This window comes from Scyliorhinus torazame, chromosome 11 (genome assembly GCF_047496885.1).
Source record: "Scyliorhinus torazame isolate Kashiwa2021f chromosome 11, sScyTor2.1, whole genome shotgun sequence".
Classification (NCBI taxonomy): domain Eukaryota; kingdom Metazoa; phylum Chordata; class Chondrichthyes; order Carcharhiniformes; family Scyliorhinidae; genus Scyliorhinus; species Scyliorhinus torazame.
The window spans coordinates 233,199,338-233,226,815 of record NC_092717.1 but is presented as its reverse complement, the minus strand read 5'-3'; the positions used below and the strand labels follow the sequence as shown (position 1 = coordinate 233,226,815).

At 47.6% G+C, this 27,478-nt stretch overlaps 1 protein-coding gene and 1 non-coding gene across 2 annotated transcripts in view; both read right to left on the bottom strand.

The window, feature by feature from the left end:
• The window catches only part of LOC140385854 (cadherin-7-like), a 451,440-nt gene that overhangs the window by 253,165 nt on the left and 170,797 nt on the right, over positions 1 to 27,478 (bottom strand). The window lies entirely within an intron of this gene.
• trnak-cuu (transfer RNA lysine (anticodon CUU)) lies at positions 26,793 to 26,865 on the bottom strand. Its single transcript has one exon. It is a non-coding gene; the product is annotated as a tRNA-Lys (tRNA).

The window sequence follows — 27,478 nt, the reverse complement described above, 5'->3', positions numbered from 1 at the left end:
ATGACTCAGAGTCTGACTCCCGTTCTGGTAACCCTTTCGCGATGCTTTTTGATACTGAACATGGAGGTGTCCAGATGATGAGAAAAAGGAACCGGCTGAGATTTATGGTGTTCTATTTCCTGATGGAGCCTGCCCGCTTTCTTTCCTTCTGATCTTACATGGTTTTAGCTAATGTCACTTCGACATGGAATATCTAGATACACTTTATTCTTCCGGTCTCACATGTTTTAACTAATGTCGCCCATTTACTAAATTTCTTGATGCAGTCATGATTACTCTCCTGCACATTGTCGGAGTCCATATGTTACAAATTCTTTCCGCTCGTGTAAGGTCACCCAGACAGTGGAGTAACGGCACTAATCCCCGCCGTGCTTGAGGACCCCCTATGTATTCGGTCAGCCAAGCTCGGGTAGTGGAGCAACAACACTGATCACCGCCCAACCCGAGGATGTCCACCCATCCTTGCCCTGCCACGGCTTAAACGCACCCCATGTTCCCGTCATTGTGAGTAATTTGGAAAACCTCTCAACACTTTCCCCTTATCTGCTCTTTCGTGTGGTTTAAAGAATGCTTTTTGTCACAGTCTCTGCACTCAGCTCTTTACTTTCAGCGACTCTTTGGTCACTGCCCCAACTGCTATTTACATGTTCAACGCACTTGGTTGTAACAAAATTTGCTGCTATACGCATCGACCACAAGCTGCGAGATTCTTTGCACTTTAACACTTTAACACAAGTAATTCTTGTGCAAATAAACTATCATTGAACTTGAACTAACCAACTGGTTGTTTGGTCTTTGATCGATATCCAGTAAAACGTTGTGGTGGTATCATTTGATACCTGGCGACTCTAAAGAGCATCATTATGAATTGGCGACATTTCTCCGTTGCCGATTGACAACTGTTGGAGATTTCTCCCTGTGTCTGCATGGGTGCTCCAGCTTCCTCCCACAGTCCAAAGATGTGCAACTTAGGTGGATTGGCCATGATAAGATTGCCCCTTAGTGTCCAAAGATATGCAGGTTAGGTGGGATTGCGGGCATAGGGCCGGGGAGTGTGTCTAGGTAAGGTGCTCTATCAGAGGGCCGCAGCTGTCGAAATTGGCCGAATGGCCTCCTTCTGCACTGTAGGGATTCTATCCTTCCTAAAACGTGGCGCCCAGAATTACACACAGTACTCCAAACACAGAAAGGCCAAACTGGTGTCGTATGGAAGTCTAACATAAAACTGCATCTATGCCACTATTAATGGAATCTATAATAGTGTTTTCTTTACTAACTGCATTAATAGAGACTTAGAATAATTGGCAAAAGAAGCAAAATCAACAGAAGGAAAATCTTTTTCACACAGCGAGTGGTTAGGATCTGGAATGCATGCCTGGGAGCATGGTGGAGATGGCTCAAATAAGGAATTCTGGAGGGAATTAGATGGTTGTATAAAAGGAAAGAGGCTGCGGGATTATAGGGAGAAGGAATGGTTTCCCTAGAATCCCGACAGGGCAGAAGCAGGCCATTCAGCCCACTGAGTCTGCACCGACCATTTCAAAGAGCACCCTACTTAAGCTCACTTGCCCCGCACTATCCTTATAATCCCACCTGACCTGGACATATTTGGAAACTAAGGGGCAATTTATCATGGCCAATTCACCGAACCTGTACATCTTCGGATTGTGGGGGGCAATCCACACAGACATGGGGAGAAAGTGCAAACTCCACACAGACAGTCATCCAAGGCCAGAATTGACCTGGGTGCCTAGTGCTGTGAGGCAGCAGTGGATAGCCAGTGCAGGTGGACCAAATGGCTCTTTCTATGCTGTGACAATTCTGTGATTCTGTAATGGTCTAGGAGAGATCTCCACGCCTCCTGAACCGATGAACTTGGAGATTTGAAGGCAGAGGGAGGGGTGGGGTGGGGCAGTAATAATAATGTATAAATACATGGGTAAATTACATGAAACATATTGGGGGCTTTGGGGGGAGGTGTAGTATAAGGGTCTGACAAATATTGAGTTAATGTGGAGTCACATACAGAGCCAGCCACACAGTAATGTAAGAGAAAATAAGAACCACACCTAGAAGTCAGTCTCGGTTTGGACTGAGCCGCATTATAAGCAAACGGACAACTCCTAGCTGTCACCCTTTAGTGTATATATGTACATGGTTAATAAATATAGTTAACTTACTTAATACTACAAATATTTCATTAAGATCTACCATATGGTACCCAGCCTCCAACAAACATGTGGAGCACCTGACATTGATGTAATTATGAGGCGATGTTACATGTCGAAGGGATTGAGATCCCATAGGCAGCAGAAGTACAATCTTGTGCAGAATTATTGAGATGTTCAAAGATCTATAAAGAAACAAGAATGTTTTTTTACAATTAACAGTCTATAGTCGCATTTGACACTAGGCAAAATCTAAAGGAACCCCACGTAGACCCCGAATTCAAGATGAAACATTCCCCTCTTCCTCCTCCTGCTCTCCTCTACTTTTTTCACCCCACCTCGTCCCTCCATCTATCCCTCCTTCTCTTTTGCCCCCTCCTCTGTTCCCCTCCTTCATTCCCGCTTCCTTCACCGCCTCCTCTTCCCTTCCTTTCTTTACCGCTTTTCTTGTTTTCCCTCCTCCTCGCCCCCCTATTCCGATCCCCTCCTTCGTTCACTACCCTCAAAACAAACCAATAATCATGGAATCATAGAATCCCTGCATGCAGAAGGAGGCCATTTGGCCCATCGAGTCTGCGCTGACCCTCTGAAAGAGCACCCTTCCCAGGCCCACTCCCCCGCCCCATCCCTCTAACCCCACCGAACCTTCACATCGCTGGACACTAATGGGGAAGTTAGCATGGCAAATCCACCTAGCCTGCAGGATTATCACATGAGGAGAGACTAAATCGGTTAGGATTATATTTATTGGAGTTTAAAAGAGTGAGAGGGGATCTCAGAGCAACTTATAAAATTCTAACAGGATGAGACAGTAAATTCGCAAAGAATGTTCCTGACGATGGGGGAGTCCAGAACTAGCGGTCATAAGGGGTAAACCTTTTAGGACTGAGGTGAGGAGAAATTTCTTCACCCGGAGAGTGGTGAATCTGTGGAATTCACTACCACAGAAAGTACTTGAGGCGAAAACGTTGTGTAATTTCAAGAAGGAATTAGATATAGCTCTTGGGGCTAAAGGGATCAAGGGATATGTGGGGGAGAGGGGGAAGGTGGGATCAGGGTATTGAACTTGATGATCAGCCATGATCATCATAATGAATGGCGGAGCAGGCTCGAAGGGCCGAATGGCCTCCTCCTGCTTCTATTTTCTATGTATGTTTCGATGTACCTTTGGACTTGTTACATGAACTACAAATACAGGCAGAGACGACAAAATCGGTCTCACGAGGGAGGATAGAGTTGTATCTCCATGATGGCTGAACCATTTCAATCTGAAGTAGCTGAATGTTTCAGTGGCCAATAGTTAAATAAGCGTGATTTTAAAAAAACAAGATGCTGAGAAAGAATCTTCAGTTATCTTGGTAAGCAGTTAAGAGTCAGGGGGAAAAACATCTGACATTACAGCAAAATGATAAGATAAAAGAAGGGACTGTTTCCCAAGTCTGAAAGATATATAATGATAAAACTAAAGTGTTCCAGTAAGGACTTGAAACTCCAGGAAAATCCAGAGTTATGGGACATGTGGATGACTCTTTTCAACTCAGACACTGAGCTCTACTTTATGTTCCAAATAAATGTCAAGTTAGGGAAGGAAAGGGATATTACTGCCTGAAAAGCGACGGAGGTTTTGTATTACAGACTATCAGCAAAACCTTTTACACACTTTCTCACTTACTCCCATTTATTTGTGATGCAATTTTCATAGCTCTTTTTTTTCTGCTGCATCATCCATTTAGATATGCATCCATGATTAGAGGTAAGCTGTTCAGAAGTGATGTCAGATGTCCACTTGATCAGCGCACCATTCACCACCTTCAGCATTCACTTCCCCCACGGTCAAGGCACCATTTCAGTCATGTGAGCCATCTACAAGATGCACTGCAGCAACTCGCCAAGCCTCCTTCGACAGCACCTTCCAAACCTGCGACCTCCTCTCCCAGAAGGACAGGGCAGCAGATGCATAGGGTCACCACCGCCTGGAGGCTCCCCTCCAAGCTACTCACCGTCCTGACTTGGAAATATATCAGCCGTTCCTTCACTGCCGCTGGGTCAAAATCCTGGAACTCCCTCCCTAACAGCACTGTGGCTGTACCTGCACCACATGGACGGCAATGGGTCAAGAAGGCCACCACCTTCTCAAAGGCAATTAGGGATGGGGAAGAAAGGCTGGCTACACCGCTAGAAAGAATTTTTTTAAAGCCTCTTCACACAAAGGTAGTGAAATACTGGGACTCTCTGCCACAACAACAAGGTCTGTTGAACGTGTCAAAACTGAGATTGATTGAATTTGTTTAGACAGAGACAGATTAGAAAACCAAGGTGGGTAATGGGGTTAAGAAACCGATCAACCATGGTCTCAGGAATGAGTGGAACGGACTCATGGGTCTGAATATCCCACTCCTGACGCGATGTTCCGAGCAGAATAACACGGTCAGTGTTTAATTTGATCTAAACCGCTCATTCAATTTGTATTTATTCCTCTTGAGACATCAATTTCTATTTTTTATAATAATTAGCAGTTGTGAATACTTTTTGAAGCAAGGGAAACGCCTATTTCCTTCACAAAAACTCCATAGAATTGTCAATACCTGCTGTGCTTATTCCATATTTCATTTTTATTCATTCATGGGTATCCGTGCAAGGCCTTTCTGCTGCCCTTCCCTTAGATTCATCATAATAATCTTTATTATTGTCACAAGTAGGCTTACATTAACACTGTAATGAAGTTACTGTGAAAATCCCCTTGACGTCACATTCCGGCGCCTGTTCGGGTACACGGAGGGAGAATTCAGAATGTCCAATTCACCTCACAAGCACGCCTTTCGGGACTTGTGGGAGGAAACCGGAGCACCCGGATAAAACCCACGCAGACACGGGGAGAACGTGCAGACTTCGCACAGACAGTCACCCAAGCCGGGAATCGAACCAGGGTCCCTGGCACTGTGAAGACTCCAGGCCCACAAGCAATGAGTCATCCCCATTGCTTGTGGGCCTGGAGTCACTCGTAGGTCAGACCAGGTAAGGGCGGCAGATTTCCTCCCCTGAAGGACATTAGTGAACCAGATGGCTTTTTCTAACAATTGCGAGAGGTTTCAAGGTCAATATTGCTGAGACTAACTTTGAATTCCTGATTTTTAAAAAGCTAATGGAATTAAAATGCCACCAGTCGTTATGATGGGGGAATTTGAAGCCAATCCTCAAAGCGTTGGTTTGGACCTTGGGGTCACTAATCCAGTGACACTGCCCCTACCCCACCGTGAGCATTGTTTCACGAACGTTCTTTGGTCTGAATTATCTAATTACTTTTTACATTGAATTTACAGCACAAAAGATAATTGACCATTCAGCCCTTCAGGTGTTTATGCTTCATACAAGCCTCCACCACCCCTTCATCTAACTTGATCAACATAACCTCCCATTTCCTTTCTCCCTCCTGTTCTTAGTAATATATTCCCTTTTAAGGCAACACTTCACCTCAGTTACTCTTAGTTTACCAGTTATCTTCAATACCTGGAATCATGTATACATTGGGAAAAGATAGATTGAGGTTGTCCAGAAAATATGTGATGCCGAGTGGAGTCACTAAGCCCAGGCTACATTTCATGGAAAATGTAATAGATTCAGAAAGAGAATCAGAGGAGATAATCTGAGATCCTGGCCTTCTATTAACGCGCTGGAACTTCAGTCATCTACAATTCCATTATTCTCGCTCTTGAGTCTACACAATGCATGACTCTGTATTGGTATGATAGTTAACAGTAACTTTTTTTATTTAAAATTAAAAAAAAAATTTTTTTAAATTTTAACTTTTAACTTTAATTTACTAATTAATTGACGCAATGTCAGTTAGAGGGGTGCAGTGCTCTGACTGTGAGATGTGGCAGGTCCGGGAGGCTTCCAGCGTCCCGGATGGCTTCATCTGCAGAAAGTGCACCCAACTGGAGCTCCTCACAGACCGCATGGTTCGGTTGGAGCGGCAATTGAATGCACTTAGGAGCATGCAGGTGGCGGAAAGCATCATAGATAGCAGTTATATAAATGTGGTCACACCCAAGGTGCAGGCAGAGAAATGGGTGACCACCAGAAAGGGCAGGCAGTCAGTGCAGGAATCCCCTGTGGTTGTCCCCCTCTCGAACAGGTTAGTACCAATATGTACCAATTTGGATACTGTCGGGGGGGATAGCCTATCAGGGGAAAACAGCAGCAGCCAGAGCAGTGGCACCATGGCTGGCTCTGATGTTCAGAAGGGAGGGTCAAAGCGCAGAAGAGCAATAGTAATCGGGGACTCTATAGTCAGGGGCACAGATAGGCGCTTCTGTGGACGTGAATGAGACTCCAGGATGGTATGTTGCCTCCCTGGTGCCAGGATCCAGGATGTCTCCGAACGGGTAGAGGGCATCCTGAAGGGGGAGGGCAAACAGGCAGAGGTCGTTGTACATATTGGTACTAACGACATAGGCAGGAAGGGGCATGAGGTCCTGCAGCAGGAGTTCAGGGGGCTAGGCAGAAAGTTAAAAGACAGGACCTCGAGGGTTGTAATCTCGGGATTACTCCCTGTGACACGTGCCAGTGAGGCTAGAAATAGGAAGATAGAGCAGCTAAACACGCGGCTGAACAGCTGGTGTAGGAGGGAGGATTTCCGTTATCTGGACCACTGGGAGCTCTTCTGGGGCAGGTGTGACCTATATAAGAAGGACGGGTTGCATCTAAACTGGAGAGGCATAAATATCCTGGCCGCGAGGTTTGCGAGTGTCACACGTGAGGTTTTAAACTAGTATGGCAGGGGGGTGGGCACAGGAGCAATAGGTCAGAAGGTGAGAGCATTGAGGGACCTGGTTGAGGGAAGGGCAGGATTGGCAGCTAAGCGTTCCAGGATTTAGATGCTTCAAGCGGGATAGAGGGTGATGTAAAAGGGGTGGCGGAGTTGCAGTACTGGTTAGGGAGGATATCACAGCTGTACTATGGGAGGACACCTCAGAGGGCAGTGAGGCTATATGGGTAGAGATCAGGAATAAGAAGGGTGCAGTCACAATGTTGGGGGTTTACTACAGGCCTCCCAACAGCCAGAGGGAGATAGAGGAGCAGATAGGTAGACAGATTTTGGAAAAGAGTAAAAACAACAGGGTTGTGGTGATGGGAGACTTCAACTTCCCCAATATTGACTGGGACTCACTTAGTGCCAGGAGCTTAGACGGGGCAGAGTTTGTAAGGAGCACCCAGGAGGGCTTCTCAAAACAATATGTAGACAGTCCAACGAGGGAAGGGGCGGTACTGGACCTGGTATTGGGGAATGAGCCCGGCCAGGTGGTAGAAGTTTCAGTAGAGGAGCATTTCGGGAACAGTGATCACAATTCAGTAAGTTTTAAAGTACTGGTGGACAAGGATAAGAGTGGTCCTAGGGTGAATGTGCTAAATTGGGAGAAGGCTAATTATAACAATATTAGGTGGGAACTGAAGAACCTAGGTTGGGGGCGGATGTTTGAGGGTAAATCAACATCTGACATGTGGGAGGCTTTCAAGTATCAGTTGAAAGGAATTCAGGAACGGCATGTTCCTGTGAGGAAGAAGGATAAATACGGCAATTTTCGGGAACCTTGGATAACGAGAGATATTGTAGGCCTCGTCAAAAAGAAAAAGGAGGCATTTGTCAGGGATAAAAGGCTGGGAACAGACAAAGCCTGTGTGGAATATAAGGAAAGTAGGAAGGAACTTAAGCACGGAGTCAGGAGGGCTAGAAGGGGTCACGAAAAGTCATTGGCAAATAGGGTTAAGGAAAATCCCAAGGCTTTTTACACATACATAAAAAGCAAGAGGGTAGCCAGGGAAAGGGTTGGCCCACTGAAGGATAGGCAAGGGAATCTATGTGTGGAGCCAGAGGAAATGGGTGAGGTACTGAATGAATACTTTGCATCAGTATTCACCAAAGAGAAGGAATTGGTAGATGTTGAGTCTGAAGAAGGGTGTGTAGATAGCCTGGGTCACATTGAGATCCAAAAAGACGAGGTGTTGGGCGGCTTAAAAATTATTAAGGTAGATAAGTCCCCAGGGCCTGATGGGATCCACCCCAGAATACTGAAGGAGGCTGGAGAGGAAATTGCTGAGGCCTTGACAGAAATCTTTGGATCCTCACTGTCTTCAGGTGATGTCCCGGAGGACTGGAGAATAGCCAAAGTTGTTCCTCTGTTTAAGAAGGGTAGCAAGGATAATCCAGGGAACTAGAGGCCGGTGAGCCTTACTTCAGTGCTAGAGAAATTACTGGAGAGAATTCTTCGAGACAGGATCTACTCCCATTTGGAAGCAAATGGACGTATTAGTGAGAGGCAGCATGGTTTTGTGAAGGGGAGGTCGTGTCTCACTAACTTGATAGAGTGTTTCGAGGAGGTCACAAAGATGATTGATGCAGGTAGGGCAGTGGATGTTGTCTATATGGACTTCAGTAAGACCTTTGACAAGGTCCCTCATTGTAGACTAGTACAAAAGGTGAAGTCACACGGGATCAGGGGTGAGCTGGCAAGTGGATACAGAACTGGCTAGGTCATAGAAGGCAGAGAGTAGCAATGGAAGGATGCTTTTCTAATTGGAGGGCTGTGAACAGTGATGTTCCGCAGGGATCAGTGCTGGGACCTTTGCTGTTTGTAGTATATATAAATCATTTGGAGGAAAATGTAACTGGTCTGATTAGTAAGTTTGCAGACGACACAAAGGTTAGTGGAATTGCGGATAGCGATGAGGACTGTCAGAGGATACAGCAGGATTTAGATTGTTTGGAGGCTTGGGCGGAGAGATGGCAGATGGAGTTTAATCCGGACAAATGTGAGGTAATGCATTTTGGAAGGTCTAATGTAGGTAGGGAATATACAGTGAATGGGAGAACCCTCAAGAGTATTGTAAGTCAGAGAGATCTAGGAGTACAGGTCCACAGGTCACTGAAATGGGCAACACAGGTGGAGAAGGTAGTTAAGAAGGCATACGGCATGCTTGCCTTCATTGGCCGGGGCATTGAGTATAAGAATTGGCAAGTCATGTTGCAGCTGCATAGAACCTTAGTTAGGCCACACTTGGAGTATAGTGTTCAATTCTGGTCGCCACACTACCAGAAGGATGTGGAGGCTTTAGAGAGGGTGCAGAAGAGATTTACCAGAATGTTGTCTGGTATGGAGGGCATTAGCTATGAGGAGCGGTTGAATAAACTCGTTTTTTTCTCACTGGAACGACGGAGGTTGAGGGGCGACCTGATAGAGGTCTACAAAATTGTGAGGGGCATAGACAGAGTGGATAGTCAGAGGCTTTTCCCCAGGGTAGAGTGGTCAATTACTAGGGGGCATAGGTTTAAGGTGGGAGGGGCAAGGTTTAGAGTAGATGTACGAGGCAAGTTTTTTACACAGAGGGTAGTGGGTGCCTGGAACTCGCTACCGGAGGAGGTGGTGGAAGCAGGGACGATAGTGACATTTAAGGGGCATCTTGACAAATACATGAATAGGATGGGAATAGAGGGATACGGACCCAGGAAGTGTCGAAGTTTGTAGTTTAGTCGGGCAGCATGGTCGGCACGGGCTTGGAGGGCTGAAGGGCCTGTTCCAGTGCTGTACATTTCTTTGTTCTTTATTCTTTGTTGTATGATGGTGGGGTTAGCATTCTCAAAGGATGAGATGGCCCTCAAGCAGCAGGACTGAAAAATGGAATTGAGATTGAAGGTAAGCCTGGATGGTATGGAATGTGTCGGCTCGATAAGCCAACTGGCCTATTCCTGCTCCTAGATGTCATGTTATTATATTTACCTGAACTGGAGAGTAGTCCTTGCAGCAACAGAATCTCCAAAAATCCCGAGCACCGTTCCGTGGAAGGGAAATCACGGTCCCTTTCTCTGCCATTTTTAAAAAAACCTTATCCATTCTCAGTTTGAGATTGTCACTGGCCAGGGCAGCATTTATTGGCCATCCCCAGTTGCCCTTGAGAAGGAGATCATAGAATCATAGAATTTACAGTGCAGAAGGTGGGACACTATATGGTCTGTGACTTGGAAGGCAACTTGGGGACCATCCATGTTGTTTCCCTGTACTGCCCTTGGTTTCCTGGCCGGTGGAGTTGCCAGGATTGGGGGAAATGCTGCCAAACGTGGAATTTTCTGATGAAGTGCTGTCTCTGAAAGGAAAAGCAAAGGGTACACTGCCAGCTGCCTTGCCATGTTTTCCTGCCATGTTTATGTCCATGGTGCCAGGGGGCAGTGCCTGGGCACGGTGCCTAGACACTGCCAGGGTACTGCTCGGGCATGGCCCTCTGCACCATGGGGGCTGTACCTGCCCGTGTGCCCCTGACGGGCTCTGTTCGGCAGGTCCCTGCTTGTCAAATCCTGTTCTAAGCCCCATCAAAGTGATGTCATGCCAAGCGGGGTGGGGGAGGGACGGGGTGGGGGGGGGGGGGGGGGGGGGGGGTTGTGGTGGTGACTAAATCTCTCCATGGGGGGGGGGGGGGGATGATGTAACAGGGATGGCATGTAAATGTAAAAGTTGCTAATGACGTTCTCGAACTTTCGTGGTGAAAGCCCCATTACCTCATTGGTGGGGGTCGCGGACAATCTCAATGGGAAATCCCGTCGGTGAAAATTCTCCGGTTTTTCCTTTGGCGGATGCAAGCCTGGAGTGAATGCTAGATAGTTTTTCTAACAATGCCACCCCACCTCCTTTTCCGCTTTTGCCTGTCCTTCCTAAATATCGCACACAGTTGTATATTCAGTTCTCGCCTAGAACACCCTTGAACAGTTATGCCTCCACAATCACATGGTCTCCATTTACATTTGTCTGTCCTACTCATTTATTTACCCTATTGCGAATGCTCCATGCATTCAGATACGTTGGAAGGGATTTTTTGGCCGTTCACACTGGCGGGATTTTATGGTCCAGCCGACGGCACACACCCATCTCGGGTTTTGCGCCGATGGGGGGTGCATTCAACTTGAAACCCCATTGGAAACGGCGGGTCCGGACGGTCTGCCTCCGGCCACTGGGGAGCTGCCCTCCACAGGGCAGTGGGGGAGGGAATCTGGCTCAATGCCTTTAGACTTGTCTTTTTAACATTGTTACACATTTTGTTATCCTGTGGCCCTATTTGTTTCCCTTGCCTTTGTCAAAGATTTGCCTCGTAACAGCGGTAACACAAATCTAACAAGACATAATCAAATATAATCTGCTCAGCGTTATGGGCCAGGGCTTAGAAACTCCAAAGTGTATTATGAAGTTCACCTGACCTATAACCTTTACGTTGAGTTTGGCTAGGATGAGCACAAGAGCCTTCACTTCAGGTTTGATTCATCAGACTCCCTCGACACTTTAATCAAAATAAGGTTTATTCTAAGAATGTAGTTAACATATATATATAAACACAGCAAGAATTTTTATCATTTTCAAACATAAAGACACCGCACAGCTACAGTGATCTATGTATATAACACTTAATGAATTCCCCCTTAGCTGTTCCAATTCAATAACAAAATCCAATTCAACCAAAACCCCTGTTCAAGGACATGGCCCAGCACACTGCATTCTCACTTGAATGGGACTGGTCATTTTCCTGAAATTCTGATCCAGTCCCAGCCAACAGATTCAAAAGTCCTTCCGGAAAGCAACTATATCTCTAAAGTTACCAAGGCAGTTAGCCACAACCAATGGGCTTTTTACTGGAACAGCTCTTCAAAATTAAAACAGAGAAAATACAGGCTTCTTTCTCCTTCTGAGACCAAAGCAGTCAAACTGAAACCCCCTCTGACCTCACAGTCATAACCCACTGTGCTACAAGTCACATGATAAGAGACTAAACCTTTCTTAAAGGGACACTTACATGACACCAGTAACAGGTAGAAATGTGCCTAGCGACAGCAGCAGCTAGCATTCAAAAGGCTGGATGAGATACGTCTTTCCCAGTGACAAGGTGAGTAGACATTGAGATAGAATCAGGTATGATTCTATTACTGGATTCCATTAGTAGAAACAGCTTATCTAGACGATTGGGAGGTCAGTGAAATTCAAGGAATGGGAGAGGGGCAGACACCCAAATACACAAAATGCAGAATCAAAGGGGAACAATGGTGTAATTGCCAGCACCCTCAGAGGCAGGGAGGCCTGTTTACATCTAGCCGCCTGCAGGCTAGTTTTACATCTAACAGACTCTATGGGCAGGATTCTGCGGGAATCGGCGGGACGGGCAACTCCAGCGCCAAGGAGTGGCGTGAAACACTCTGGTGTCGGGCCGCCCCAAAGGTTTGGAATCCTCCACACCTTCAGGGGCTAGGCCGGCGCCGGGTGGTTTGCGCCGCGCCGGCCGGTGGAGAAGGGGCTTGGCGCCACGCCAACCGGCACCGAAAGGCCTCTGCTGGCTGCCACGAGTTGGCGCATGTGCGGGAGCGCCAGCGTGTGCTGACGTTATCCCAGCACATGGGTAGGGGGGTTCGTCTCCGCATTGGCCATGGTGGAGGACCACAGCGGCTGACGCGGAAGAATAGAGTGCCCCACGGCACAGGCCCGCCCGCGGATTGGTGGGCCCCGATCGTGGGCCAGGCCACCGTGGGCACCTCCCGGGGCCAGATCCCCCCGCGTCCCCCCCGAGGTCCCTGGAGGCCGCCCGCGCAGCCAGGTCCCACCGGTAACTACCTACTCTAAGCTGTAGCCACCTGAGTTGGCCACTTCCCGACTTAAAATGGAGAACCGCAAAGGCTGAAGGGAAATTCAGCCAACACAGGCAAAAACTAGCAGGTGCAAGTTTTAGATTCTGCAGAAACCCAGACAGCATCGATACAAGCAGCCATCTGCATAGTAATGTAGCAGCCATCTACATAGTAATGAGCGATCCCCGGGAACAATCAAAACATTTTGAGGTAAACAAGGCCAAGCCAGACTCTTCGGCGCCAGCAGGAGCCAACACAAAAGAGGTTAATGGACACTTAAAGCCCACCCAACGATCAGGGAACAGCTCCAGTATTGGAGAAATCGAACCAAGCAATTGGAACGAAGTCCAATCACTTGAAACCAGGTACGGGGTCCGCCCCAAAGGGCGGGAAGTCCTTGGGGACTATAAAGTAAAGCCCCCAAGTTCAAATCGTCCTTCTTGACAGGGTCACTCAGCAACACGAAGCAACCCCTGAGAGTGAACTGTCCAGCGGCCTCCAAGCAGGTAAGTCTCAAGTCAATGCTCGCTATGAGATAGGCGCTCCTAGCTACCAGTCCATACCAGCTTTTGAATCCCACAGACTCAGGACCTGAAGGAAAGGCGATTTGTTCCCCAGACCTGGTGGGCCAGTCCGAAGCTAAGTATAGGCCTGTTAGTTATAGAAATAGCCTAGAAAGTAGAGTTTATGCATGAATAGCGATTTACTGTGTATAATAAATGTGTTTTGATTTGAATCTTACTAATTGGTGTGTTGAGTTATTGATCATTACTTGAACTTGAACCTCGTCGCGGTATCATAAAGATACCTGCCGACTGTAGAGCAAAGGTTATAAAGCAGAGCCAATTGAACCAACCAAAAGTTAGCAACATATTACTGGCGACATCCTGACGGGACTCGATCTAGAAATGGCTTAACCACTCCGGGAGAACCCAAAAATTTGAATTAGAAATCCAATTGGGAACAGAAAAACCACAAGTGTTCAAGCAGTTCTGATCAATCCTCATAATTCGGAAGTGTGTTAATGCATGCGTAACTAACAGGGCAATAAGGTAACACTGATAGATTTTTTTTGTTGCGACAAAACTGTCGGGAGTTTGTATTCCGGAAAATAGCGAAAACCGTACCCGTAATTACAGCACCGCCTTAATACCCCTTGTTCCAAATTTCAAGGGAAGCATTCAGATAAGAAAGATGGCAATGCAGGCAATGCAACGCCTCATGAACCCCGAAGAATTTGTGGTCGCAGTGACCAGCAGTAGAGTAGGACAGTGTCCCGTTTGGGAAGAGGAAATCAGAAAGTGCCTCAAAGGGAAAGGATGGCCCCTTTGGAGCGAATTCTGTAACAATGAGGAAACAGGTCCCGGGAGTATAAGACATACTTGGTGGGAGAACCTGAGTGAGATTCACAAGAAGAGCTTAGGAAAAGCTCGCAAGCCGATGGCAATCGTGTCCTGTTTGGCACAATTGCGAGGCACAGAGGAGGTCGTTAGGACGCTCCGAAAAGAGATAGAAGGCATACATCGAAAGAGCAAGGTCGATGTCAGTGAGGTAGAGAAAGAGAATGTAGAATTAAGGAGCAAGTTAGCAGCAAAGGACGGAGAGGTGGATGATGCCAAGATGGCACACCAGTCTTGTCTGGCACACCTAAGCAGCTTCCAATCTCAGTACGAAAAGGCCTATCAGGACACGCAACATGCAGTCCTGGTATGAGAGGAAACGGAGAAACAGGTAGAGACATTGCAGAGGCAGTGTAGTGACCTGAAGGCAGCATTAAGAGCACTCCATACTACCACCACGGGGCAAAGACAAAAATGAAATGAAATGAAATGAAAATCGCTTATTGTCACAAGTAGACTTCAAATGAAGTTACTATGAAAAGCCCCTAGTCGCCACATTCCGGCGCCTGTTCGGGGAGGCTGTTACGGGAATCGAACCGTGCTGCTGGCCTGCCTTGGTCTGCTTTCAAAGCCAGCGATTTAGTCCTGTGCTAAACAGCCACAAAGCTCATTAGACTACGCAAAGTGCCGGAAGCAGATTGCAGAACTGCAATCTCTGCTTTCAGTTCAAAAAAGGTTCCAGGAAAGCTTTGGATCACAGTTAGATGAGGAAGACTGCCCTGATTGGGAAGAATTGAGTGAGACAGCGCAGAGATATGTTCAGGGAACATGTGCGCAAGGAAAGCCCCAGAAGAGAAAAGCGCCCCAACCCCCCGCAGAGCAGATAGCTCAGGCTCCAATGAATCCAGTCACCACCCACCGCACAGCCACATCGGACGACACGGAATTTCTGTACACCACCCCCTTAACAGTGACCCAATTACGGGACGTGTGCGACAAAATCAAACCGTTCCTCCCCACCTCAGACCCCCACCACTTCTTTGCCAGAGTAAAACAGCAGGCTACCATGTACGGCCTGGATGAGCGTGAGCACGTGAAGCTCACAGTTTTGAGCTTAGACCCTTCGGTCGTAGCAGCCCTTCCCGACCCACAGAATGTAGGAGGAGGCACCCTTGCAGAAATGCATACCGCGATCCTAGACACGATCGGGTATAACAGGGGTGACCCCGTAGAAGGCCTCAATAAGTGCAAGCAAAAGAAAACCGAGCACCCCACAGCATTTGCTGGACGCCTGTGGATCCATTTCGCAGCAGTTTTCGGAGACTTAGACCGCGCCCATTTGTCCCCAGACAACATGGCCAAATGGACCCGCACCCTTATCTCCCATGCCACAGAAACAGGACAAAAAGCTTGTGTGAATTATGATCCCTCAGAGGAGGCTCATAATGAGAAATGGGTTGTAAAAAGATTGTCCCGCACCTGGGAGCAATCTGTTCAAAACAAAGCCAGGAATAAAACTCCCGAAGAACAGCAGGCAGAAGCAGACATACACACAGTTAAGGCACATCAGAACCCCGCATGGGTAAATGAAGGCAGGAACAGCCCCCCACAAAAGCCACAGGAGTGTTACAACTGTGGACAGTTAGGACACTTTGCAAGAGAATGCAACGCCCCACGAAAGCCACAGAGAACCCAGCAGGCAGGCACTCTGAATAAGAATAGAACAGAGCCCATACATAGTGTGGGCACCCGTTCAGATCAGACGGATGTTAACGGAATGGACTGACGGTGTTCGGGCTCCCCTAGTTGGGTCTGCGACACCCTTTGGGATAGGTCCAGCCGACCAGTAGTTGCAGCAAAGATACGGGAACAGCCCATCGAGTTTTTCTGGGACACAGGAGGGTCCTGCACCACAATCAATTCCTCCACCATGTTCCAGAAAGACACGTGGCCCACTACAGCCACCATCACCCTCAGCGGCTTCACAGGCCACTCACAGCAGGGACACATCACAGCCCCTGTACCCATTCAAATCGGCATCATCACCACCAAGCACCCCGTAGTCTTAGTCGACCTGCCCCACACAGCAGAACACATTTTTGGCATCAATTTTATGAATTCCCACAACCTGTCCTTTGATCCAGTCAACCAATGTGTCTGGAGAATGGCAAAATCCGCAAGAGCCTCCGCAACGCTCACCATAGGAGAATACGCCAACAAGATTAGCGCAGTCGACGAATTTTGGTTTGACCCGCCCACGATTAGCACAGACAAGCAGGTTAGGGCAGTTCTGCAGAAGCACAGGACAGCATTCGCGACCTACAAACACGACTGTGGTCGGATGACTGGTTCCGTTCAAATCACAGGACCTGACCCTAGACCCCAAAAGCAATACGGATTTCCCCAAGAAGCAGAGGGAGAAATCGCAAAAGTTATCGACAGCTTATTAGAGCAAGGCGTACTCAGATCAGTAGCCTCCACTAATAATGCCCCGATTTGGCCAGTGAGAAAGCCCGATGGATCATGGCGACTGACCATCGATTACCGGGAGCTCAACAAAGTCACCCCCGCAACAGCTCCCACGGTAGCCACAAGTCCCGAGACCATGCTCAAGCAGGGACTCAATTCCCGATTCTTTACGGTTTTGGACATCAGTAATGGATTCTGGTCCATTCCATTGGCAAAGGCGTGCCAGTACAAATTTGCCTTCACCTTTAAAAACCAACAGTACACGTGGACATGCCTTCCACAAGGATTCCACAACTCCCCCTCCATTTCCACCGACAGCTGGCAAATGGTTTGTCAAAATTTTCTCGCCCCGAATGTCTGGTCCAGTATGTGGATGACCTACTACTGCAGACAGACACCAAGGCAGAGCACATCGAGCTTCTGGCCGAACTCCTGGAACTCTTACATTCAATTGGTTGTAAAGTCAACCCCAAAAAGGCCCAGATTTTGGAAAACAAGGTGATATATTTGGGTACAATTATCACGCACGGTAAACGTGAGATCGGGCATAAAAGGATTGACTCAATTGCCAAATTACCCCTTCCCCAGAACGTTTCAGCCCTCCGGTCGTTTTTAGGACTGGTTGGCTACTGCCGAAACCACATTGACGGTTTCGCCAGCAAGGCAGCACCCCTCTCAGACCTCCTAAAGAAAGGAGCCCCCTGGGAATGGCTTCCGCAGCATATGGATGCTGTGGACTCTTTGAAAAGAACACTCATAGCAGCCCCCGCACTACAAGTTCCAGACCCACTCTTCCCCTATGCGATAGAGGTAGCAAACACAGACCACACCCTTTCGGCCGTGCTCCTCCAGGAATGGCACAAACAGTTAAGGCCCGTGGCTTACGCCTCCAGAGTCTTAGATGCTGTGGAGCAGGGATTTTCAGCCTGTGAAAGGCACCTGCTTGCAGTTTTTTTTCACCTGAGGAAGGAGCAGCGCTCCGAAAGCGAGTGACATCGAAACAAACCTGTTGGACTTTAACCTGGTGTTGTAAGACTTCGTACTGTGCTCACCCCAGTCCAACGCCGGCATCTCCACATCATGCAGTTTTTTGGGCAGTACAATATTTTTCGTACATAACCGGACTGAACCCCAGCACAATCCTGACGGAACACACCTCCACCCAACTTTTACTGGATGGATGACTTAAGGGAGGTACAGTCAGTCAAATAAGAGCAGCCAGATGGACCCTTCTTTTGCAGGGATGGGACATCACTGTTAAAAGGACCAAGACCCACACTTTCTTAGCAGATAATCTTCAGTACCCAGGCACCCCCCATGAATGTGAAATCATCTCACCACAACACAACACAGGCCCCTTTATTGCAAAAACACCCCCCAGAAAGATAGGTAGTCCAACCCAGAGCCCCAAGCACACAGACACGTGCGAACCCATAAGAATATATGTGGACGGATCTGCCACAATATTAGAAGGGAAGCGCATAACAGGATGCGGCATTTATGTCGAGGACGCGCAGGGACGCGCCCTGGAAGAAATCGCAATAAAACTTCCAGGCCACTTAGGCGCACAGGCGGCAGAACTAGCAGCCGTGGCGTACATTGTAGAACACCCAGATTCCTTCCCCAGCCCAGCAGACATATACTCGGACAGCCTCTCTGTCTGCAACAGCCTTACAGAATTCCTACCCCTGTGGCAAGCAAGAGGATTTGTTTCCGCAGACGGAAAACCCTTCCCCTCAGCCCCATTGCTCCATCACATTTTAGGAAAAGCCCAGAACAGGACATTCGGCATCGTTAAAGTTCGCAGTCACCCCTGTTCCTCCCCCCCTGGAAATGTGAAAGCCGATGCACTGGCCAAAGCAGGTTCCAGGCACGGATATTTTTGGACACCCCCCGAAAGCGCACCAGTGAATGCAGTTCAGGTCTCGCAGACTAATATCGAGGATTTAGTGCAGGCTCAGAAGCAGGATAGCAATCTCAGGGAGATTTTGAAAGGACAATTTACAGCACCCTATGATAGGTTTAAAAATGCACTGACCACACATGACGGTGTGGTGTTAAAAGACACCCTTTATGTGGTTCCTGAACAGGACAGAAATCAGCTCATTTGTTCGTTCCATGACAGTCATGGACATCAGGGAATTGACCCCACTACAGCCCACCTCAGGCAGCTCTGTTGGTGGCCAAGTTTAAAAGAAGACGTAACGCACTATGTTGAGAATTGCCTTATCTGTGTCCCGAACAATCCGGACAGATACGCCAAGAAAGCTCACCTTAGTCACACCCGCCCCGTTAATGGCCCCTGGACTAACCTCCAGATTGATTTTATAGGACCATTGCCCCCTTGCAGGAATGGTTATAAGTATGTACTCGTTGTGATAGAGACGTTTACAAAATGGGTAGAGGCATTCCCATCAAGAACGAACACGGCAAAGACCACAGCCAAGATCTTAACCCACCACATCTTTACGAGATGGGGACTCCCCCGCAGCATTGAATCCGACCAAGGTTCCCATTTTACGGGACGTGTCATGAAGAACGTCCTCACGATATTTGGCATTACCCAAAAATTCCACATCGCATACCACCCCCGTCAAGTGGTATCGTGGAGCGCATGAATAGGACTCTAAAATCCACCATCTGAAAAATGGTCCAGCAAAACAACACCACTTGGGACTCAGTCCTCCCTTTTGCGCTGATGTTTTTGCGAAATACAGTTTCAACATCTACAGGTTACACCCCACACACCCTCATGACCGGACGCCCCATGAAAGGCACAGAATTTTTATTGGGATTAGATTTGATCAGCTCCAAGTTGACGGCCCTCACACACGAGAAAGCAGTCGAACAATTGGTAGAGAATGTTAAAACGGCTCAGCTAGCAGCTGCGGTACGATTAGGCAGACGAAAGAAACAGAGCAAGGCCTGTTTCGACAAGACAGTGCATGCGACTGAGTTCAGTGCAGGACAGCAAGTCATGCTCTCCATATACACCCCCAGCACATTCCTGTCACCGAAGTATTCGGGTCCATACTCCATTGCGGACAAAGTAAGCCCCTCCCTGTACAAAATAAAGTTCCCCAACGGAAGACTGCGTGGTTCCATATTAACCAGCTTAAGGCATATGGACCACAGTCGAACCACACACACCACGCCATACTTGACGCAGCAGACCACGCCCCGCCCACAGCCAACGTAACCCTACCCTCCCCAACACATCCAGCCCAGCCATGGACTCAACCCTGACTCCACCCCCGAACTATACTATACTCCGCCCCAGAACGCCCACAGACTGCTGAAGCAGCGACTGTGACACAGACAATAGCCACAGCACGCCACCCTACTACCCCCATACATCAGGCCCCACACCCAGCGAATCTGAGCATGATTCGAGTGATCCCCTCATGATCACTTTCCTAAAGAAACCCCACCACCGACCACCGACCTACAATGACGACCCCAACTCCATTCCAACAGAATTGGCCACATCCTTTTGGCACCGGGACAATTCATTCAGACGCGTCCGGAATGACGAGATGGATCCCAAATCACACCATGCAGCCCTATCCGCCCTTATACATTCGAGAGTTTGGCATCCGGGAGAAGATGACGACTTTGAGTCTGACTCCCAAAGCGAGAACCCCTTTGCAACCCTGTTCGCAACCGATAACTGAGGTGTCCAGATGATGTTTTAGAAAGGAACCGCTTGGGAGAAAACGGTGTCCTTTCTGATGGAACTTGCAGCATATTTTATGTTATTTGTCGTGGTATTGTTAAATCTTGTATGTAAGACCGGGAAATTTTTTTTCCACGGCCCCACGCCACCACCACGGAAACTAGTTTGTCCCGGACGCTAGTTCAGAGGAACTAGTTTGTCCACAGAGACAAGTTTGTCCAAGACAATAGTTCAGAGGAACTAGTCTGTCGGCATACAACAATCATAACTACTCTCCTGATTCGAAGGTAATCACGAGAGGTAGCCCCACGACGACCACCGGCATTGGTCTCCGCCCTGCCTGAGGACCCCCTCTGGTCAGCTATGCTCGGGTAGAGAACACACGGCATTGGTCGCCGTCCTACCCGGGGATTCCATCAAAATCTTACCCGTCGCGGCCCATATGCACCTCATTTAGGCACTTTTGGTTCAAAAAGTTTTGTTTTGTTTTCAGGGGACCCTTAGGTTGCCATCCCTATGCTATTTACATCCTCAAACATTTGGATGGTAAATCGCATAGTCTGCGAGATGGCTCGCACTGTTTCAGTATTTTTAAGTGTGTCTTGTCCTGAATATTCGGTTTAAAAAAAAAAATGAGGGAGTCACACATGGTGACAAATTGTAACGGGAGAATTGGCACTGAAGGACAAACATACTAACAGACGAGCTATTAAACCAAGATAGTAACAGACACTATGCTTGATCCCACAGAATCCCAGAAACTCCAGGAAAAGAGACAAAACGAAGAGAAAGAAGAAGAACCATGAGGACATCCTCTGTGTTGCTCATCACCCTAATGAACATTTGGTTGCGCGTGAACGCGAACCCCCAACCCCCCCCCCAGCCGTTAATGATTCACTTCCCCATAGTACCCAGAGCCCAGTCACAAGCAACACCACACCAATTGGTGTGACAGGTTTATAACCTGGTACTCCCTGTCCTACGTGCTAGAATCCCTATTGGTATTGGCGATACTCTGCTGCATCGTGCAGACTATTTGTCTGAGGAAATGGCGAAGGAGAGCCTACCGCACTCGCACCCCGGTATGTAGGATAAGATCCCCTGTTTTTGGTTATGACCAGACCCCCGACCCCCGTGATCTATAATAAAGAACATTCGTTTGCGTTCTTTTTGTGAAGAAAGAAATGTGTTTCATGAGCGATTGTACAATCCTGAGCTTGACTGCCAAGCCAGGAAAAATGTGAATAATGCTGCTATGATTTTGTTTGCATCATTAAGGAAGTTAATATGATTGAATGTTTGAGTGAGTGTAGTTTAGTGAGGCCAGTTAGAGGCACCGTTTTTCTTATTTTGTAATGCATGTCCCTGTTTTGACATAGCGCCATTTAGAATGTTAGTTAAAATTTTCTTGCATAGTTATGGTCAGTGTAGAGGTCATTGATGAGTGCTCGCTGGGTCAGGGAATGAAGACAATGCAGTTATGTGATCCTTCACGCTTTGCGTTAGGATCACAAGGAGGATGTGTAGCCACTTGAGTTGGCCACTTCCCGACTTAAAATGGAGAACCGCAAAGGCTGAAGGTAAATTCAGCCAACACAGGCAAAAACTAGCAGGTCCAGGTTTACTGTGAATTAGACTCTGCAGAAACCCAGACAGCATCGATACAAGCAGCCATCTGCATAGTAATGTAGCAGCCATCTACATAGTAATGAGCGATCCCCGGGAACAATCAAAACATTTTGAGGTAAACAAGGCCAAGCCAGACTCTTCGGCGCCAGCAGGAGCCAACACAAAAGAGGTTAACGGATACTTAAAGGCCGCCCAACGATCAGGGAACAGCTCCAGTATTGGAGAAATCGAACCAAGCAATTGGAACGAAGTCCAATCACTTGAAACCAGGTACGGGTCCGCCCCGAAGAGCGGGAATCCCCTGGGGACTATAAAGTAAAGCCCCCAAGTTCAAATCGTCCTTCTTGACAGGGTCACTCAGCAACGCTAGCAACCCCTGAGAATGAACTGTCCAGCGGCCTCCAAGCAAGTAAGTCTCAAGTCAACGCTCGCTATGAGATAGGTGCTCCTAGCTACCAGTCCATACCAGCTTTTGAATCCTGCAGACTCAGGACCTGAACAAAAGGCCATTTGTTCCCCTGATCTGGTGGGCCAGTCCGAAGCTAAGTATAGGCCTGTTAGTTATAGAAATAGCCTAGAAAGTAGAGTTTATGCATGAGTAGCGATTTACTGTGTATAATAAATGTGTTTTGATTTGAATCTTACTAATTGGTGTGTTGAGTTATTGATCATTACTTGAACTTGAACCTCGTGGCGGCATCATAAAGATACCTGCCGACTGTAGAGCAAAGGTTATAAAGCAGAGCCAATTGAACCAACCAAAAGTTAGCAACAACTCCGGCGGGACCAGCCGAAAACGGGCGGCCACTCATGTCCATCGCGGGCCAGAGAATCGCCGGGGGGGGGGGCGCTGCCAGCGGCCGCTGACTAGCGCGGCGCGATTCCCACCCCCGCCAAATCCCTGGCGCCGGAGAATTCAGCAGCCGGAGGGGGCGGGATTCACGCCACCCCCGGCGATTCTCCGACCCGGTGGGGGGTCGGAGAACCCCGCCCTATATCTTAGAACCAAGGCTTTGTTAAGGGAGTTTAAATATTTTCGCTGTACCAGGAAAAGACGTTTCCCAGATTTGATTGGTTTGCATTGTGTGGGAATTATAAGCTGCAATCATAAACTGGTAATTATTTACTGTGGATGTTGTTTCAGGAAAGTGGAGATTCAGGGATAATAGATATATTTTAGAACAAGGGGTGCATTCCACGTAAACTGGGTGTGTTTCGTAATTCATAGAATCATAGAATCCCTACAGTGAAGAAGGAGGCCATTCGGCCCATTGAGTCCACACCGCCCTTGGAAAGAGCACCCTAATTTAGCCCACACCACCCCCCTTTCCCTCTAACCCTACCTAACCTTTCAGACACTCGTGGACAATTTATCATGGCCAATCCACCGAACTTGCACATCTTTGGACTGTGGGAGGAAACCGGCACCAGGAGGGAACCCACGCACACACGGGGAGGACGTGCAGACTCCGCACAGAAAGTCACCTGAGGCCGGATTTGAACCTGGGTCCCTGGCGCTGTGAGGCAGCGGTGCTAACCACTGTGCCACCGTGCCGCCCCCTCAGAAATATAGAATTCATATACTGAATTGTCTGAGCACAGTATGGTCCTGGTTGTGTGTATTTGACTTTTTTTAAATTTAATCCGTACTCTTTACTAATTGCTACATCATGACTGGGCTTTTTATTCTCACTGGGGTTTACTTGACTCCTCATATCAAAACGAAACAAAACTATACACCCCGATGAAATGGTGCTCCAAGATGGGATACCGTTGCAGATAACATCAGCGTGCTTAATAACACCTTCAATCTTTGCATTATAACCCTGAGGGGCAGCACAATTGCTTTACAGCTCCAGGGTCCCAGGGTCGATTCCGGCTTGGGTCACTGTCTGTGCGGAGTCTGCACATCCTCCCCGTGTGTGCGTGGGTTTCCTCCGGGTGCTTGGGTTTCCTCCCACAGTCCAAAGATGTGCAGGTTAGGTGGATTGGCCATGATAAATTGCCCTTAGTGTCCAAAATTGCCCTTAGTGTTGGGTGGGGTTACTGGGTTATGGGGATAGGGTAGAGGTGTTGACCTTGGGTAGGGTGCTCTTTCCAAGAGCCGGTGCAGACTCGATGGGCCGAATTAAACATAAGAAACATAAGAACTAGGAGCAGGAGTAGGCCATCTGGTCCCTCGAGCCTGCTCCACCATTCAATGAGATCATTGCTGATCTTTTGTAGACTCAGCTCCACTTTCTGGCCCGAACACCATAACCCTTAATCCCTTTATTCTTCAAAAAACTATCCATCTTTATCTTAAAAACATTTAATGAAGGAGCCTCTACTGCTTCACTGGGCAAGGAATTCCATAGATTCACAACCCTATGGGTGAAGAAGTTCCTCCTAAACTCAGTCCTAAACCAACTTCCCCTTATTTTGAGGCTATGCCCCCTAGTTCTGCTTTCACCCGCCAGTGGAAACAACCTGCCCGCATCTATCCTATCTATTCCCTTCATAATCTTATATGTTTCTATAAGATCCCCCCTCATCCTTCTAAATTCCAACGAGTACAGTCCCAGTCTACTCAACCTCTCCTCGTAATCCAACCCCTTCAGCTCTGGGATTAACCTAGTGAATCTCCTCTGCACACCCTCCAGTGCCAGTACGTCCTTTCTCAAGTAAGGAGACCAAAACTGAACACAATACCCCAGGTGTGGCCTCACTAACACCTTATACAATTGCAGCAGAACCTCCCTAGTCTTAAACTCCATCCCTCTAGCAATGAAGGACAACATTCCATTTGCCTTCTTAATCACCTGTTGCACCTGTAAACCAACTTTTTGCGACTCATGCACTAGCACACCCAGGTCTCTCTGCACAGCAGGATGTTTTAATATTTTATCATTTAAATAATAATCCCTTTTGCTGTTATTCCTACCAAAATGGATAACCTCACATTTGTCAACATTGTATTCCATCTGCCAGACCCTAGCCCATTCACTTAGCCTATCCAAATCCCTCTGCAGACTTCCAGTATCCTCTGCACTTTTTGCTTTACCACTTATCTTAGTGTCGTCTGCAAACCTGGACACATTGCCCTTGGTCCCCAACTCCAAATCATCTATGTAAATTGTGAACAGTTGTGGGCCCAACACTGATCCCTGAGGGACACCACTAGCTACTGATTGCCAACCAGAGAAACACCTATTAATCCCCACTCTTTGCTTTCTATTAATTAACCAATCCTCTATCCATGCTACTACTTTCCCCTTAATGACATGCATCTTTATCTTATGCAACAACCTTTTGTGTGGCACCGTGTCAAAGGCTTTCTGGCCTCCTTCTGCACTGTAAATTCTATGTTAATAACATTATATTGCAAGTACAGCACAGAAACAGGCCTGTCAGCCTAACAGATCCACGTTCGTGTTTACAATCCATGTGAGTCTCCTTTCTTTCCCCATCTCATCGTATCAACACACCCTTCTATTCTTTTAGCCCTCATTACTTCAGATTCCTGGAACATTGGGATTTCTTCCGGGGCAGGTGGGACCTGTACAAGAAGGACATGTTGCATCTAAACTGGAGGGGCACCAATATCCTGGCTGGGAGGTTTGCTGGAGTCACTCGAGAGGATTTAAACTAGGATGGCAAGGGGGTGGGAAACAGAGTGTTAGCTTAGAAGGTGTAATAACTAAAGGGAAGATAGAGAACAAAAATAAGTGAACAACATCTCCCTCAGGCAGAGCAAAAAAGGTGACAAGTGTGAGAAGGGAGATGGTCAATACAGGACTGAGGGTGTTGTACCTGAATGCGCGCAGTATACGGAACAAGGTAAATGAGCTTGTTGCGCACATTGAAATTGGCCGGTACCATGTTGTGGGCATCACAGGGATGTGGCTGCAAGGGGATCAGGGCTGGAATCTAAATATACAAGGATATGTGTCCTATCGAAAGGACAGGCAGATGGGCAAAGGGGGCGGGGTTGCATTGCTAGTAAAGAATGAAGTTAAATCGATAGAAAGGAGCGATATCTGATCAGAAGGCACAGAATCGCTGTGGGTAGAGTTGAGGAGTCTCAAAGGTAAAAAGACCCTGATGGGAATTATGTACAGGCCCCCGAGGAGTAGTCAGGATGTGAGGCAGAAAATAAATCAGGAGATAGAAAAGACATCTAAAAAAGGCAATATCACAATAATCATGGGAGACTTCAATCTGCAGGTGGACTGGAAAAATAAGGTTGGTAGTGGATCCCAAGAAAAGGAATTTGTGGAATGTCGAAGAGATTTCTTTTGGAGCAGCTTATGACAGAGCCTACTAGGGAACAGGAATTCTGGATTTGCTGATGGGTAATGAGACAGACTTGATTTGGGAACTTAAGGTGAAGGAACCCTTAGGGAGCAGTGACCACAACATGATAGAATTTACCCTGCAGTTTGAGAGGGAGAAGCTGGAATCAGAAGTAACGGTATTATAATTAAATAAGGGTAACTACAAAGACATGAGGGAGGAGCTGGCCAGAGTTGATTGGAAGAGGTGCCGAATAATAATCTTTATTGCCACAAGTTGGCTTACATTAACACCGCAATGAAGTTGCTGTGAAAAGTCCCTAGTCGCCACATTCTGGCACCTGTTCGGGAACACAGGGAGAATTCAGAATGTCCAAATTACCTCACAGCATGCCTTTGGACTGTAGGAGGAAACCAGAGCACCCGGAGGAAACCCACGCAGACACAGGGAGAAAGTGCAGACTCCACACAGACAGTCGCAAACCTGGGACCCTGGGAGCGGTGAAGCAATAGTGCTAACCACTGTGCTACCATGCCACCCATAACAGTTGACACAATATTCTCAGATTGAAGAAACTGAAGCGGCCAACGTGGGGCTCGAACCCACGACTCTGGGATTAAGAGTCCCATGCTCCACCGATTGAGCTAGCAGGCTGCCTAGCAGGGAAGACAGTGGAACAGCAATGGCAGGAGTTTTGGGTGCTTATTCGGGAGGGACAGCAGAAATTCATCCCAAGGATGCGGAAACATGCTAAGGGAAGGACAAAGCATTCATGGCTGACGAGGGAGTCAAGGATAGCATTAAAGCAGAAGAAAAAGCATACAAAGTGGCAAGTATTAGTGGGTGGCCAGAGGATTGGGAAGCCTTTAAAAGCGCGCAAAGGACAACCAAAAGAGCAATGAGGGGGGAGAAGATGAAATATGAGTGCAAGCTAGCTAATAATATAAAAGAAGATAGGAAGAGTTTTTTTCAATATATAAAAGGAGACAGAGAAGCAAAAATAGACATTGGACCACCAGAAAATGTGGCTGGAGAAGTAATAATAGAAACAAAGAAATGGCAGAGGAACTGAATAGTTACTTTGCATCAGTCTTCACAGTGGAAGACACCAGTGGGATGCCAGAGCTCCAGGAGAACCAGGGGGCAAAGGTGAGTGCAGTGGCCATCACTAAGGAGAAGGGTCTGGGGAAACTGAAAGGTCTGAAAGTGGATAAATCACTTATGGATGGACTATACCCCAGGGTTCTAAAAGAGATAGCTGAGGAAA